The sequence below is a fragment of the Lactuca saligna genome, chromosome 1, assembly GCF_052625555.1.
Source record: "Lactuca saligna cultivar CGN05327 chromosome 1, ASM5262555v1, whole genome shotgun sequence".
NCBI classification, from domain to species: domain Eukaryota; kingdom Viridiplantae; phylum Streptophyta; class Magnoliopsida; order Asterales; family Asteraceae; genus Lactuca; species Lactuca saligna.
In genome coordinates this window covers 33,102,319-33,117,341 of record NC_136417.1, presented here as the reverse complement: position 1 = coordinate 33,117,341, position 15,023 = coordinate 33,102,319, and positions in this window count along the sequence as shown.

Here is a 15,023-nt window from a genome sequence, read left to right as displayed (position 1 = left end):
CACAAAGACAAACACACGAAAGGCAGTGTACCTATCGATTTGCAGTTTAGTTCAGGTAAGTAGGGTATCGAACACAGGGAACGGTAAACAATTAAAATAGATGCTAATATTATCTAAATAAAACAAGTAATAGAAAGGGGGTTTTTCTCTAGTTTTGCAAGACTAGAAACTTAAACAATTAACTAAAACTTAAACTAAGAAACTAAGAGCTAAGCAAATAAAAATCAACTAAATTCAATAATAAAGAGGACTTCTGTTTAGGTTCGACTCATTTGTTCCCATGGATTATTTCGATGTATCGGATTAATTCTTCATTAGCTACCGACTAAGATGATTAGTTCCACTTTCGCTATTACTAATCCTTAGGAAACAAATTAACTCAAGCAGTGACCAGTTGTCTAAATCAACGGATTTCCTAGTTATTGATTCGGGTTTAGAAAGACTTGTAATCAGCTAATCAAATTGGTGATTCAATTAACCTCTTGTTGATGGTGTATCACACAAGCTCACACATTAACTTACATATCTTCAAGTTAATTCTAGTTTCACATTCGTTATTCCTAGACATACAACTATGTGGTCACGTAAATCATATGAAATTAGCAACTAAGAGATGTTCATACAACTTAATTACTGATTTATTAATAGAAGAATAGTTATTGTCAACACATAAGGTTCTTTAACAAGCTTAACAAAACATAATTACCAATCAAAATTAATCCTACTCAAATAATCAATCCATGTTCACAAAATTGTCTACCCAAACAGAAGTTATGAGTTTTTAGCTCATGATTACAGCAGAAACAAGCACAAAAACGAAATCAATTGGTAAAAACATAGTTCAAACAAGAGATTAGGTAAGAGTAAACTTGATTTTGACTTGATTCTCCTTAAAATTGAATGTAGGGTTGATTCCCTTGCTTCCCACGCTCCAACAACACCTTTAGTCGACAATTGGCCTCCAAGGGTTTATCTCTATCCTATGATATCGATCTGAAAGTCCCTTTATATAGATTTTCACAAAACAGAGGCTACTTGGCGAGTCCAGTGACCTACTCGGCGAGTCCATCACTTAAAACCCGTGTGCGGCAAGTCAGCGCGTCCAGAATCGCGAAACTTCTGACCAACTCAGCGAGTAAATCGACCCTACTCGCCGAGTACGTTTGGAATCAGCATTTTGTCAAAACACGAAACTCGTCCGAAATTGTGTCTACTTTTCAGAACATTTTGAATCTCGTCAATCAGAGTTACGGTTCATGAGATATGGCCAAAACACTGACGAGGGGTCAAGCTGTCCAACAACATCCTTCTTTCTTCAAAATCCAAGATCCAAGCGTCCAATCGCTAGTTCCGCTTCATTTTCCTTTCGAGCATGTATTTGTTGCTGAAAATGAAATATTTAATCTAATTAAGCACCTTTTGTTCATTAAATGAGACAAAATCAACATAAAGTATTAAGATAATGCATGAATTTTATAACTAAATATGCCCATATCAAAATACCCCACACTTGACTTTTGCTTGCCCCCAAGCAAAACTAAATTTTAACACATTAGAATCATATAAAACAATCCCAATCGAACCCAGCCATTATGCCAAGACCGCAACGCATGCATTTGTGTCTAAAATTTTTCCTAAAGAACCCCCCATACTCCAAATACTCACAATCCTCATAAACATTCGCCCACTTTTTCCGAACAATGCTCATTTTATGCATCCCTCCGAATCCATCCTCAGAAAACCTCTTAACCTCAAGGTATTTTTGGTTGAGCAACCCAAGCATACATAATCTAGATAATTACAATTTATGATACCACATTGGAGCTCTTTGGAATTCTTCACTTCTTTGACATTTGATCTTTGATTTCTTTGAATTCACCACCTTGTTGTTTGATTTTTGGTATCTTCAACTTTTTGAAGTTCTTCGGAATTTTCGATCTTCTAATTTCATACTTAACTTTGATGCTCCAAAAATTCTTTAAACTTTTCTTGTAATTCTCTCTCTCTTTTTTTTTATTACATGTACCTCACTTTTTTTCACTCAAATCCCTACATGCTTAAGCAGGCGCGCTCAACTTCAACCTTTATTGGTTAACGATAATAATTTTCCTGGATACATTTCTGGTACACGATGCTAAACATATTGCATCCTTCAAACTAAGCGAGGTCGTGTTTTTGTCCCATGATTTCACTGGAATAAGGAAGCCACAAATGCACTAGAACGTATATAGGCTCAACTAAACATTTGGGTTCTCATGCAATCATCAAATATAATACTAGCATGATCCCTAATTGCTTTACCAAAATTTTCTAAATTAATCCTAGCAAATTTTATGCAAAACTTTAAAAATTAACTAGTGTAACCAACCAACCCCCTACCCCTCACTTAATTTATGCAATGTCCCCATTTCATATTATGCATGATAAAGAACAATAAAATAAAAAGGGAATTGGAACAAACTCCCCTGGGATAGTAGTTGCAAGGTTGAACTTTTTCGTTTAAAGCTCCATCTTCAGCTGACTTTAGACATGGGAATAGCTCATCCATGCCTTGGGTGTCATGCGTCTCGTGTGATTGATAGCTCCAAAATATAAGAGAAAGACTCTTGGAAATGCTAGGAAAATGATCTTCAAAGAATAGAACCAATGCCCATATCAAATGTCATCAAATCTTCAGCTCAAAAGTAAGAAGAATGAGCGACTCGTCGAGTAAGTATGTAGACTTGCTGAGTTGAAGCACACAAGTAATAGAAAAAGGAAAACAAACATCAAAATTAAAATCCTAAATTACCCTAATAAACTAGAAGTTTAGAAAGAAAAAGAAAAGAAAACTCTAATGACGGGTTGCCTCCCGCAAGCGCTTCTTTTTGTGCGAGTCTTTAGCTGGACTCCCAACTTAATAAACATCTAATAAATTTGATGCCCATCCATCCATTGCATTAAATATTTTCTTTTGACCAATGTGTAAAATTTGGCTCGTTGCTTCAAAAATTGGCCAAATGAGATTGAATTCATAAAACCCAAGAATGTTGACAAGGGTTGGAACCAGTTGGATACTAATCAAAAATGGATCGTGCCTCAGAACTTTCTCCAAAGTTGGAGTCGTCACCCCACGCTTCGAAACACAAACCAGAAGAACAGGGGACCACGTCGTGGTAATGGTCAAACCACAACTTGGTTCCTGCAACTCAGGTTTTTCTTGTTCTTCATCTGACCCCTCTGCTAGCAATCTTTCTAGTTCCTCCAAATCTCTTTCTGGATTAAATTCTTCATCTTTTAACTCTAGCTCTTGTGACTCAGATTGTTCTTGTGTGTTGGGCAAGATGTTATCTAACCATCTATCAAATTTCTTCAAATCATCATGTGAGTCATAATCCTCATCTTTTTGCTCATTTACCTGCACTACTTCCTCAAGAAAAGCATCAAAAGCATCGAGATTTGGAAAATACATAATAAAAATTAAACTATATAAAAAAATTAATCAACAAATAAAAAAAATGATAAGAATTAGCAAATAAAATTAAATATTTACAACCGTTCCCCGGCAACGGCGCCAAAAACTTGATGTGTGTGAAACCAACTAGTTTTAATCCTACTAACTTAAACACAAAGACAAACACACGAAAGGCAGTGTACCTATCGATTTGCAGTTTAGTTCAGGTAAGTAGGGTATCGAACACAGGGAACGGTAAACAATTAAAATAGATGCTAATATTATCTAAATAAAACAAGTAATAGAAAGGGGGTTTTTCTCTAGTTTTGCAAGACTAGAAACTTAAACAATTAACTAAAACTTAAACTAAGAAACTAAGAGCTAAGCAAATAAAAATCAACTAAATTCAATAATAAAGAGGACTTCTGTTTAGGTTCGACTCATTTGTTCCCATGGATTATTTCGATGTATCGGATTAATTCTTCATTAGCTACCGACTAAGATGATTAGTTCCACTTTCGCTATTACTAATCCTTAGGAAACAAATTAACTCAAGCAGTGACCAGTTGTCTAAATCAACGGATTTCCTAGTTATTGATTCGGGTTTAGAAAGACTTGTAATCAGCTAATCAAATTGGTGATTCAATTAACCTCTTGTTGATGGTGTATCACACAAGCTCACACATTAACTTACATATCTTCAAGTTAATTCTAGTTTCACATTCGTTATTCCTAGACATACAACTATGTGGTCACGTAAATCATATGAAATTAGCAACTAAGAGATGTTCATACAACTTAATTACTGATTTATTAATAGAAGAATAGTTATTGTCAACACATAAGGTTCTTTAACAAGCTTAACAAAACATAATTACCAATCAAAATTAATCCTACTCAAATAATCAATCCATGTTCACAAAATTGTCTACCCAAACAGAAGTTATGAGTTTTTAGCTCATGATTACAGCAGAAACAAGCACAAAAACGAAATCAATTGGTAAAAACATAGTTCAAACAAGAGATTAGGTAAGAGTAAACTTGATTTTGACTTGATTCTCCTTAAAATTGAATGTAGGGTTGATTCCCTTGCTTCCCACGCTCCAACAACACCTTTAGTCGACAATTGGCCTCCAAGGGTTTATCTCTATCCTATGATATCGATCTGAAAGTCCCTTTATATAGATTTTCACAAAACAGAGGCTACTCGGCGAGTCCAGTGACCTACTCGGCGAGTCCATCACTTAAAACCCGTGTGCGGCAAGTCAGCGCGTCCAGAATCGCGAAACTTCTGACCAACTCGGCGAGTAAATCGACCCTACTCGCCGAGTATGTTTGGAATCAGCATTTTGTCAAAACACGAAACTCGTCCGAAATTGTGTCTACTTTTCAGAACATTTTGAATCTCGTCAATCAGAGTTACGGTTCATGAGATATGGCCAAAACACTGACGAGGGGTCAAGCTGTCCAACAACATCCTTCTTTCTTCAAAATCCAAGATCCAAGCGTCCAATCGCTAGTTCCGCTTCATTTTCCTTTCGAGCATGTATTTGTTGCTGAAAATGAAATATTTAATCTAATTAAGCACCTTTTGTTCATTAAATGAGACAAAATCAACATAAAGTATTAAGATAATGCATGAATTTTATAACTAAATATGCCCATATCAGTGGGCCAACTATGCAAAGATGGTCATTGGGTTGAATTTGATAGTAAATATTGTTACATAATTACAAGTGATAGAAGCACCTGCTTGATCAAATCCAAGGCTGAAGGAAAAATGTATCCTTTGGATGTCTCATTGATCATTAGGAAACCACATTTGTGCTTTCTTTCAAAAGCATTATCTGAAGTCAGCTGGTTGTGGCACCGCAAGCTAAATCATCTAAACTTCTAGTACATCAACAACCTGGTCACTAAAGAACTCGTATGTGGTCTCCCAATCTTGAAGTACAGTAATGATACTGTTGGATTAGATGTCTAAGCTCATAACTATTATTGGTATGTACTTGACCCGAGAGTAACATGGTCCATTTGGGTTGCATATTATCAGGACAATTTGTTAGGCTGGACTCTTGAGAGAAGGTTATATATGATTTATTAATATATTATAAGTACTAATATATTAATATGAAATCATATGAGTTAATTAGTATTGATCAAGAATTAATTTGGAATTAATTTAGTGATAAAAAAAGACTAATTAAATCTATGGGGACTAATTATGTTAATTAGTTATATTTATATGTGTTGGGCTTATGATCCATGTGGGACCAAGTTTATGTATGGATACATAAAGAGTTGTACCACATGAACCATGGATCGTAAGACCCATGGGTTTGGATTTGGGTTATATCCATGACCCTAGAAATCCCACATATAAATACCTACTTCATTGCCCAAAATCGCGACAAGTGTATTCTTGTAGTTGGTGGTGTTTTGTGTGCATGAGAATTCTCTCTCAAGTTTCTCTTTTGTCCATGATGTGTTGTGATTCCACTTGAGGCTTCCACACTATTGGGGCTAAGCTCTTTAAGGCCAAATACATCAAGACTTCAAGCACCATCAAAAGGTATGTTATTCTAACTAGTATCTTATATGATTTATATCAAATGCATGCTAGTTGTAAGTTTAATACCTTGGAAACCATTTGCATGTGTAATTAGTGAAAACATAGATCCAAGGTATTTAGGGTTGTATGTGCACCATAGGATGTTGTATTATACCAAAACCCAACAGTGCTATCAGAGCCATGGGTTGTTTTCAATTATACTTGATGCACTAGCTGAAAAAAAAAAACGAATTTTTGCTGTCTAGACAGCATACTCGACTAGTCCAGTGTGTGACTCGACGAGTCCATGAACAAATGCATCAAATTCGTCGATTTTATTCATGCACTCAACGAGTTGGACCCCCTGACAACATATATTCGCGTTTTTTTGGCATGTTTTAGACTAGAATCATTATCAAAAATTGTTTTTGTTCATAAAATTTGTTTGTGGTATTATGGTAATGTTTATTCTCATCCAAATAAAGTTATAATCAAAGTTTCAAGTTTTATACATGTTTATATGATGCTTGAAAATTGTTGATTATGAATGTTCGTGTTTATGAGTTTGTTTAGATTAATAGAAAAAATTATGTGATAGTTGTTTTCAATCCAAATTAATCTAGAAGTTGGTCATGATATGTGTTTTTGTAACTTGTCCTCAAGTTACATGAAAAGTCACATTTATTAATTTTAAAAACTCATAAAATTGCCATAGGTTATAAAATAAAGAGTCTTTTGTCACAAATAGTTTTATGAACTCAATAACTTGTGCTCAAGTTATGGATGTTCAAGAGTCTATTCATTAAAGATTTTTTAAGATCATAATTTAACACATAAGTTATGAAAATCCAAGAGTTTTGAAAAGTTTCAAGACTTACCCTCAAGTTTTGGAATTTGTAAAGTCACCCCATGTACACTTTAATTCCAAACCCTAGAATTTTAAAAGTTAAAATTCAAACTTTACGGACTTCATTAAATTAATTAAAGTGTTTAATTAGAAGAGTTAATAATTCCATAAAGACATGGTTTAACTTTAATTAAATTAAGAGTATAGCTTAATTAATAGATTAAACCACCAAGTATTTTAAATGTTTAAAATACACCCTTATACTATTATAATATTAAAAGTTAATGATTATATATATATATATATATATATATATATATATATATATATGGCAGTTAAATGGGTTTCCGTTATTAGGCCTCATTCACGAAGCCGGTCTCTAAGGGAGTATAAGGTTACTGCCTATTAAATGGCAGTTTAATGGGTTTCCACTCTCACCCACCACTTCCTTGACTGGCGGAGGGTCTTTGTAACATCCGTATATCCAGGTATGGAAATTTGAGTAGTTTATCTTTGGGGTGTGAAGAGACTCGGCGAGTTGACGCCCCAACTCATCGAGTAGGATCGCGTTTTGGTGACTTGTTTAATGATGGGACTCAACGAGTCGGGTATCTGGACTCGCCGAGTCAGCGCTATTAAGAAAAACCCTAGTTTTCCGGGTTTGGGACCTATTTAAAGGTCCTTATGGCCTTCATTTGCGGCCATTACACCCTGAGAAACTCTAGAGAGCATAGAGGAAGTTTGTGGTGCAACAAGAAGGCTAATTCATCATCTTTTGGTGTGCTTTAGCAATGGGAAGGATGGATTTCGAGTAAGACTGTATTGTGGGACTTAAATCTTCCATCTTTTCGTTTAGAGCTGTTGTGGGAGGTAAGGATTCGTGTCTATCTTTGTTTGTGTACTAGATTTCATGAATCTAGGGTTTCTTCTCTTCTTTTGGTAAGAGATCTAGAGTATGTGATGTCCCCTTGTGTCTATATCTTCAGATCTGGACCTTGGGAGGTCAAGAGATTCCCTATACCCCAGCTATATGCAAATCCTTTAAGAGTCATGAGCTTTGGTCGCCATTTATGAGTGAATACTCCATTTTGAGACTTATGAGCGTTGCATGTGTATCAAGGTTGTACCTTTACGTGTTTGTTGAGCTTGGGAAGGACAAATCTATGGACTAGAGGAACAGATCTGACCTCAAAAGGTCATTTGAGTATGATCATGGATGCAACTCACTGAGTTCATAATTGGACTCGACGAGTCGAGTCGGGGTTGCCCTGCGATTCGTGCCAGGTGTAACTCATCGAGCAAAGGGTTGACTCGACGTGTCAAGCGAGGCTAGAAGGAGGATTCCATGGACATGTGTGGACTCACCGAGTCGTCGATGTGTACTCGACGAGTTAGGTCAAAGTTTGACTGTTGACTTTCGTTGACTTTAGGGTTTTAGTCAAGGCTGACTTAAGAGAGTTCAGGGAGGGGTAAAATGGTCTTCTACCTAATCTTTAGAGATGAGACTACGAGAGAGTATTGATCGGGGATGTTATTTGAAATTTTGAATAATAGGAGGAGGCTAGGTCGGGATGATGAGAAAGAGAGTTCATCCGACAGAGTTTGAGGTGAGTCTTCTCACTATACTTTACTTTAGTGGTAATTAGAGTTATGTGACGGAGTTATTCTATGTTATTTATGTGAGGTGTTGCACTGCATTATTTCTATGTGATTTATGACGTGTGTATATTAGAGTATATCAGAGTTAGAACCACAACGTTTGCAGAGTTAGGACCAGAAGGTCCATAGAGTTAGGGCCAAGGGCCCACAGAGTTATAGCCTTGAGTGGCTAGTATGTGTTATGTGTGGTATTTTGGGGAACTCAATAAGCTTTGTGCTTACAGTGTTTTGTGTTATGTGTTTCAGGTACTAGTGAGGATCGCGGGAAGGCGTCGACATGATCAGTACACACACACACGTAGAGTTTTATTTATATGTTATGGTCTTGGGATTTTTACTTATGTTAGAATATATGAAACAATGAGTTTTATAATATTGTTAAATAAAGTGTTTTTAAAATGTGAAAATTTGTTTGAAATTTTACGGTGTTACAAGTTGGTATCAGAGCCTTGGTTTGAGGGATTCGGACGAACCTTCGGGCGTATCTGAACTCAAACTGAGGATGTGAGTAAAATTTTTGATAATAAAATAATTTTCAAAGAGTAAAAGAGTTTTGAGACAAACAAAATAGAGCCGTGTGTACATTCAGCCAGCGCCCGAATGGTGATTTCCCAAAATACCCTTACTTTTGTGTTATGAGACATTTATGATACATTTTATGAGATGTTATGCATGCTAGAGACAGGCTAGGTATTTCATATTTTAGGACTAAAGTGGCCTGATCTGTGATGCCTTAGCCTAAGAGTTGCTGTTATATGTGATGTGCTTTTGAGGATATGTTGAGTAAGAGTATTCAACTGGAATCCTTTTAGGGGATTTGAGTAGAGGAGTCATCTAGGAGAGATGCCTAGATGAGTATTGTGGTGCTTATCGGGAGAATAGTTAGAACCCGCGAGGGGTAGAGTTGCAGAGTGCGGTGGTATTTTTGAGAATGAGCAGAGCAAGTGGAGTTATCACCTAGAGTGAGTTCTATGTATTATTCGATGCCCGAATGCTGCTTGCTTCATGCTTGTTGGAACTCTCGATGATGGGAGTCAGCTACCAAGAGAATATGATGATATTCAGGAGGTAGATGGCTGGCATCATTAGGAGCTCTTTAGCAGCTGATGGCGGAGAAGTGGGAGACCAAGGAAGAGGCAATGGAGTAACCTTATCCAGATGAGTACGCTGGCAGAGTAGAGCATTTCGCTGAGAAGCGAGCATGCGTGACAGAATTGGTGAACGAGAAGATTGAGCAACTACTTAGGAGCTCTGGGATGGTCCGTGTGGAGAGTATGGGTAGATGTGGCAGGTAGTATGGGCCGTACTACCACAATTAAAGGACCCGTACTCAATATAAGGAGTATTCTGAAGGTTCTAAGTAGCAAATTGAGGAGGAATGTTATGGTTCGAGTACCATACATCGAAGTAGATTGAGGAGTGATGTTATGGTTCGAATACCATGCATCGTGGCGGATTGAGGAGTGATGTTATGGTTCGAGTACCATACATTGGAGCAGATTGAGGAGTGATGTCATGGTTCGAATACCATGCATCATAGCGGATTGAGGAGTGATGTTATGGTCCGAGTACCATACATCGGAGCAGATTGAGGAGTGATGTTATGGTTCGAGTACCATGCGTCGTAGCAGATTGAGGAGTGATGTCATGGTTCAAGTACCATACATCGTAGTAGATTCAGGAGTGATGCCATGGTTCGGGTACCATGCATCGTGGTAGATTGAGAAGTGATGTCATGGTTCGAGTACCATGCCTCGTAGCAGATTGAGGAGTGATGCCATGGTTCGGGTACCATGCATCGTAGCAGATTGAGGAGTGATGCCATGGTTCGGGTACTATGCATCGTAGAAAATTAAGGAGTGATGCCATGGTCCGGGTTCCATGCATTGTAACAGGTTGAGGAGTGATGTCATGATTCGAGTATGATGCAGTGTAGTAGATTGAGGAGCGATGTCATGGTTCGGGTACCATGCATTGTAGCAGATTGAGAGGTGATGTACTGGAATGAGTACCATGACTCGGATGTTGGGGTTTCTTCAGTTATCCAGTCATGATTGATTTGGTAGAGATCAGATACGATAGATTATGAGGCCAGAAGGCCATGATGAATGAGTTCAAAGAAGCATCCCATGAGTGGGAGGTCAAGATAAATTCCAAGGTATATTTGGTGAGATGTCTGATAGAGTCGCAAGACTCAAGGATGAGTAGAGATGGCTTTCATGGAGAATTACGACCTGAGATGAGCAATCAGCCGATGGAAGAGATGTCACCGACCCGAGTGGTGCTATTTCTGTTTCCTGTGGGGAACATAAGAGGTGTGAGACTTTAGTTGTAGGTTTAGGAGTAAGCCCGACGGGTTAGCATTAATGATGATCTTTCACCGGAGTATCTGGCAGTATGTCTGCCATGAGGTGAGGTTATATCATGGGCAGGTTGTTAGTGGGAACTGGGATGGTCAAGGACCAGGATACATTCTACTTGAGTATAGTAGGTCATGTGTTAGCCGAAGCGACGGATGAACAAGGAGAGTATGTCGGGGCAGTGGCTCTTTTGTCTATGACAGGTATTGAATATGGGAATGGGGTCCCTATTCTTGTGATGATTCACGTGTTGGAACGTTGGTCAGGAAGTCAAGGATGAGGAGCATGATGGTTCAATATTTTCATTATAATAGTCAGGGTTATTACTGGACAATGGAAATGTCTAGTAGTGGGATGGTCTGAGATTTGGGAAGGACTAGAGGCAGTCAAGATGTGAAGTTCCCGAGGATTTCATTGGAGATTCAGGGTAACTAGGGTTGCTTGATCTCTATGTGGGGAGATCATCGGGCGTTGTGTAGCATCTTCCAAGAGTAAGTGAGATGTTATTGGTGGAAACAGTCTGTGGGATAGATTGTTAGTTCGTCAATTGGTGATGGTTCGAACCCTAAGTGGGGGAGAACCGAGCATCGTATTTAAGGAAGCAGAGATTTGTTCAAGAGCAGTTAAAAAGTGTGATATAGATACCTACGATTTGAGTTCATGATACCAGAGTTATTGGTGATCAAGGAAAGGTTTCAGAGCAAGATAATGCAGGTGGTACGTGTCTGAGAAAGGATGAGTGTCTCCATGGCAGGTGGTCAATGGTCAGGAACCTGGTGGTGGTCAGGACCGTTTCAAGTGGAAGGCTCGTAAGGATGGTATGGGCAATTGAGAACTTTCGAGTCGAAGTATGGATTGTATATGCCCCTTTAGGGGTAGATAGAAGATGATCGAGCAGCCAATTCCCGGGCCGGTATGTGTATTCTTGCTTGGATTTTGAGCAGTAGAGGAAAGGGTTTTGGAGGATCATCAGTGTGTTCTGAATCGTTAGTGCTTTCTCTTTATTCCAATTGAGTGTTTGGATATACCGAATTTGCGCATTGGGTAAAATGAAGAATTAATAATGGGGTTCAGAGGGAATTTATTGTTGTATATGTATGATACTGGGAGTAGGAGATCAGTGGTTGAGCCAGGACATTGTGATGTTCTGTAATGGTGTTCCATGGTACCCGGGTATAATGTCTTGATTTCGGAGTTATTTAGAATATTGAGTTTGAGACGACTAGTGGTGTATCATGTATCTACAGTTCCAGTGGGAGCCCTTCGAGTAATGACATCAAGAGGGATTATTTAAGAAAGTGTATCTCCGTAGAGGTAGGTATTTTGTTATGATGGTTGCCGCCAAAGTTTGTGATGCACATTTGGGTCGAGTATGTGTAGCTATCTATGATAGTCTGCGGAGCATGAGTTAGTGGACGTAATGTGGTGTTATGATGCTACGGGCAGTCTTAGTGCTCACAAGTCAGAGAGAGGGAGTTGTGATACTACGGGAAGCCATAATATTCATTAGTCAGAGGGTGTTGTGATACTATGGGGAGCCGTAGTATTCACTAGTCAGAGGGTATTGTGATACTACGAAGAGCCGTAGTACTCACTAGTCATCGAGAGGTTATCGTGATATTGCGGGGAACCATAGTACTCACTAGACGGCAAGAGAGTGTGATGATGGAGTGTTCTCCGATCAGTGTATGATGCATAAGAGTTTTAGGCTTGAGTAGTGCTAGTATTGAGTTTTTGGAGCCTGGTGGTTGAACCAGGGGTGAGACTGGGGTCTCTGTCTCTGTCGGGAATCATTATATTTTGTTTTGAGTTGTGATTATCGCAACATAAGAGAATTGGAAAAGTGGTATTCGCACGGGGCGCAGGTCGAGTCTTGAGATGAGTGTCTCATTGGGAAGCGAGGTTCCAACCTTGGGACAGACCAAACTCTTGAGATGAGTTTGGAATTGATGGTGTGTGGGTAAATGAGATGAGATTCTAGAATTATGAGGTGAATTCTTGGATGAGGGGTATTGTTGTCGTCGGACGACTAAAACTTGTATAGGTTAGTAACCGGGTACGGGGGATACTGCGAGTTGCACATGTGATATGCGCAGCAGACATCAGAGGTTGGGGTAGAGTCGATCGTCGGTTGGATGGTAGTTTTCGTATGAGGAAAAGAGAATTTCGTGAGTTGTGTGTCACTAGGCCGAGATAGTTGGCGCGGGTAGGAAGTTAGTGAGATATTTTGGATCATGTTATGGGTGACCTTTGGAGGTTCAGTTATGGAGTCAAAAGTTGACCTGGTGCTCAGTATCAATGAGGGATATGAGAAATGAACTAGAGCTAATTATGGTGATGTCTGAGGACACTTCCGAGCAAGCGTGGTTATTTCTTTGATGTCTAAGGGCAGAGTGTTGAGGATTCTTTGTTCGGGTGGGTTCTGATAGCAGTTTAGTGAATATGCCTCGGTGGGGTGTGAGCCCTTTCGTTCCTAGCGCATGATTCGGATGATTTTATCATGACTAGTGGGGAGAGCAATAGCCAGTTGTTGGATTTGATCTTATGAGAATCAGAGAGCCAGTGAGTAAACATGGTTGATATTCAAGGAGTGAATATCAGGGTGATCGCTCGAGTGAGCGGTCTGGCGGTGGGTCAGGCCACTAGAGTTTCCAAGTATTAGGGAGGAGTATTTTAGCGACGAAAGAGTTGGTTAAAATTTTGGTTTTGGAAGTTTTAAGTGGTTTCGGGTGTCCACAAAGAAAAATGTCGGTGTAATATGAAGATCATTACAGTGGTGCCTTACGAGTTGATAATTTCAATCTTTAAATGGTTAAGGAGTGATTTCGAGGGCGAAATCTAATTCAAATGGGGGAGAATTGTAACATCTGGTTATCAAGAATGGAAATTTGAGTATTTTATCTTTGGGTGTGAAGAGACTCGGCGAGTTGACGCCCCAACTCGTCGAGTAGGATTGCATTTTAGTGACTTGTTTAATGAAGGGACTCGACGAGTCAGGTATCTGGACTCACCGAGTCAGCGTTGTCAAGAAAAATCCTAGTTGTCCGGGTTTGGGACATATTTAAAGATCCTTATGGCCTTCATTTGCAGCCATTACACCCTGAGAAACTCTAGAGAGCAGAGAGGAAGTTTGTGGTGCAACAGAAAGGCTAATTCATCATCTTTTGGTGTGCTTTAGCAAAGGGAAGGATGGATTTCGTGTTAGGCTGTCTTGTGGGACTTAAATCTTCCATCTTTTCATTTAGAGCTGCTGTGGGAGGTAAGGATTCGTGTCCATCTTCGTTTTTGTGCTAGATTTCATGAATCTAGGGTTTCTTCTCTTCTTTTGGTAAGAGATCTGGAGTATGTGATGCCCCCTTGTGTCTATATCTTCAGATCTGGACCTTGGGAGGTCCAGAGAGTCCCTATACCCTAGCTGTATGCAAATCCTTTAAGAGTCATGAGCTTTGGTCGCCATTTATGAGTGAATACTCCATTTTGAGACTTATGAGCATTGCATGTGTATCAAGGTTGTACCTTTACGTGTTAGTTGAGCTTGGGAAGGACAGATCTATGGATTAGAGGAACAGATCTGGCCTCAAAAGGTCATTTGAGTATTATCATGGATGCAACTCATCAAGTTCATAATTGGACTCGACGAGTCGAGTCGGGGTTGCCCCGCGATTCGTGCCAGGTGTAACTCGTCGAGCAAGGGGTTGAATTTACGTGTCAAGCGAGGCTAGAAAGAGGATTCCGTGGACACGTGTGGACTCACCGAGTCATCCATGTGCACTCGACGAGTCGGGTCAAAGTTTGACCGTTGACTTTCGTTGACTTTAGGGTTTTAGTCAAGGCTGACTTAAGAGAGTTCAGGGAGGGGTAGAATGGTCTTCTACCCAATCTTTAGATATGAGACTATGAGAGAGTATTGATCGGGGATGTTATTTGAATAATAGGAGGAGGTTAGGTCGGGATGATGAGCACGAGAGTTCATCCGAAAACGTTTAGGTGAGTCTTCTCACTATACTTTACTTGAGTGGTAATTAGATTTATGTGACAGAGTTATTGTATGATATTTATGTGATGTGTTGCACTGCATTATTTCTATGTGATTTATGCCGTGTGTATATCAGAGTTACAATCGGAAGGTTCGTAGAGTTAGGACCAGAAGGTCCACAGAGTTAGGGCTAAGGG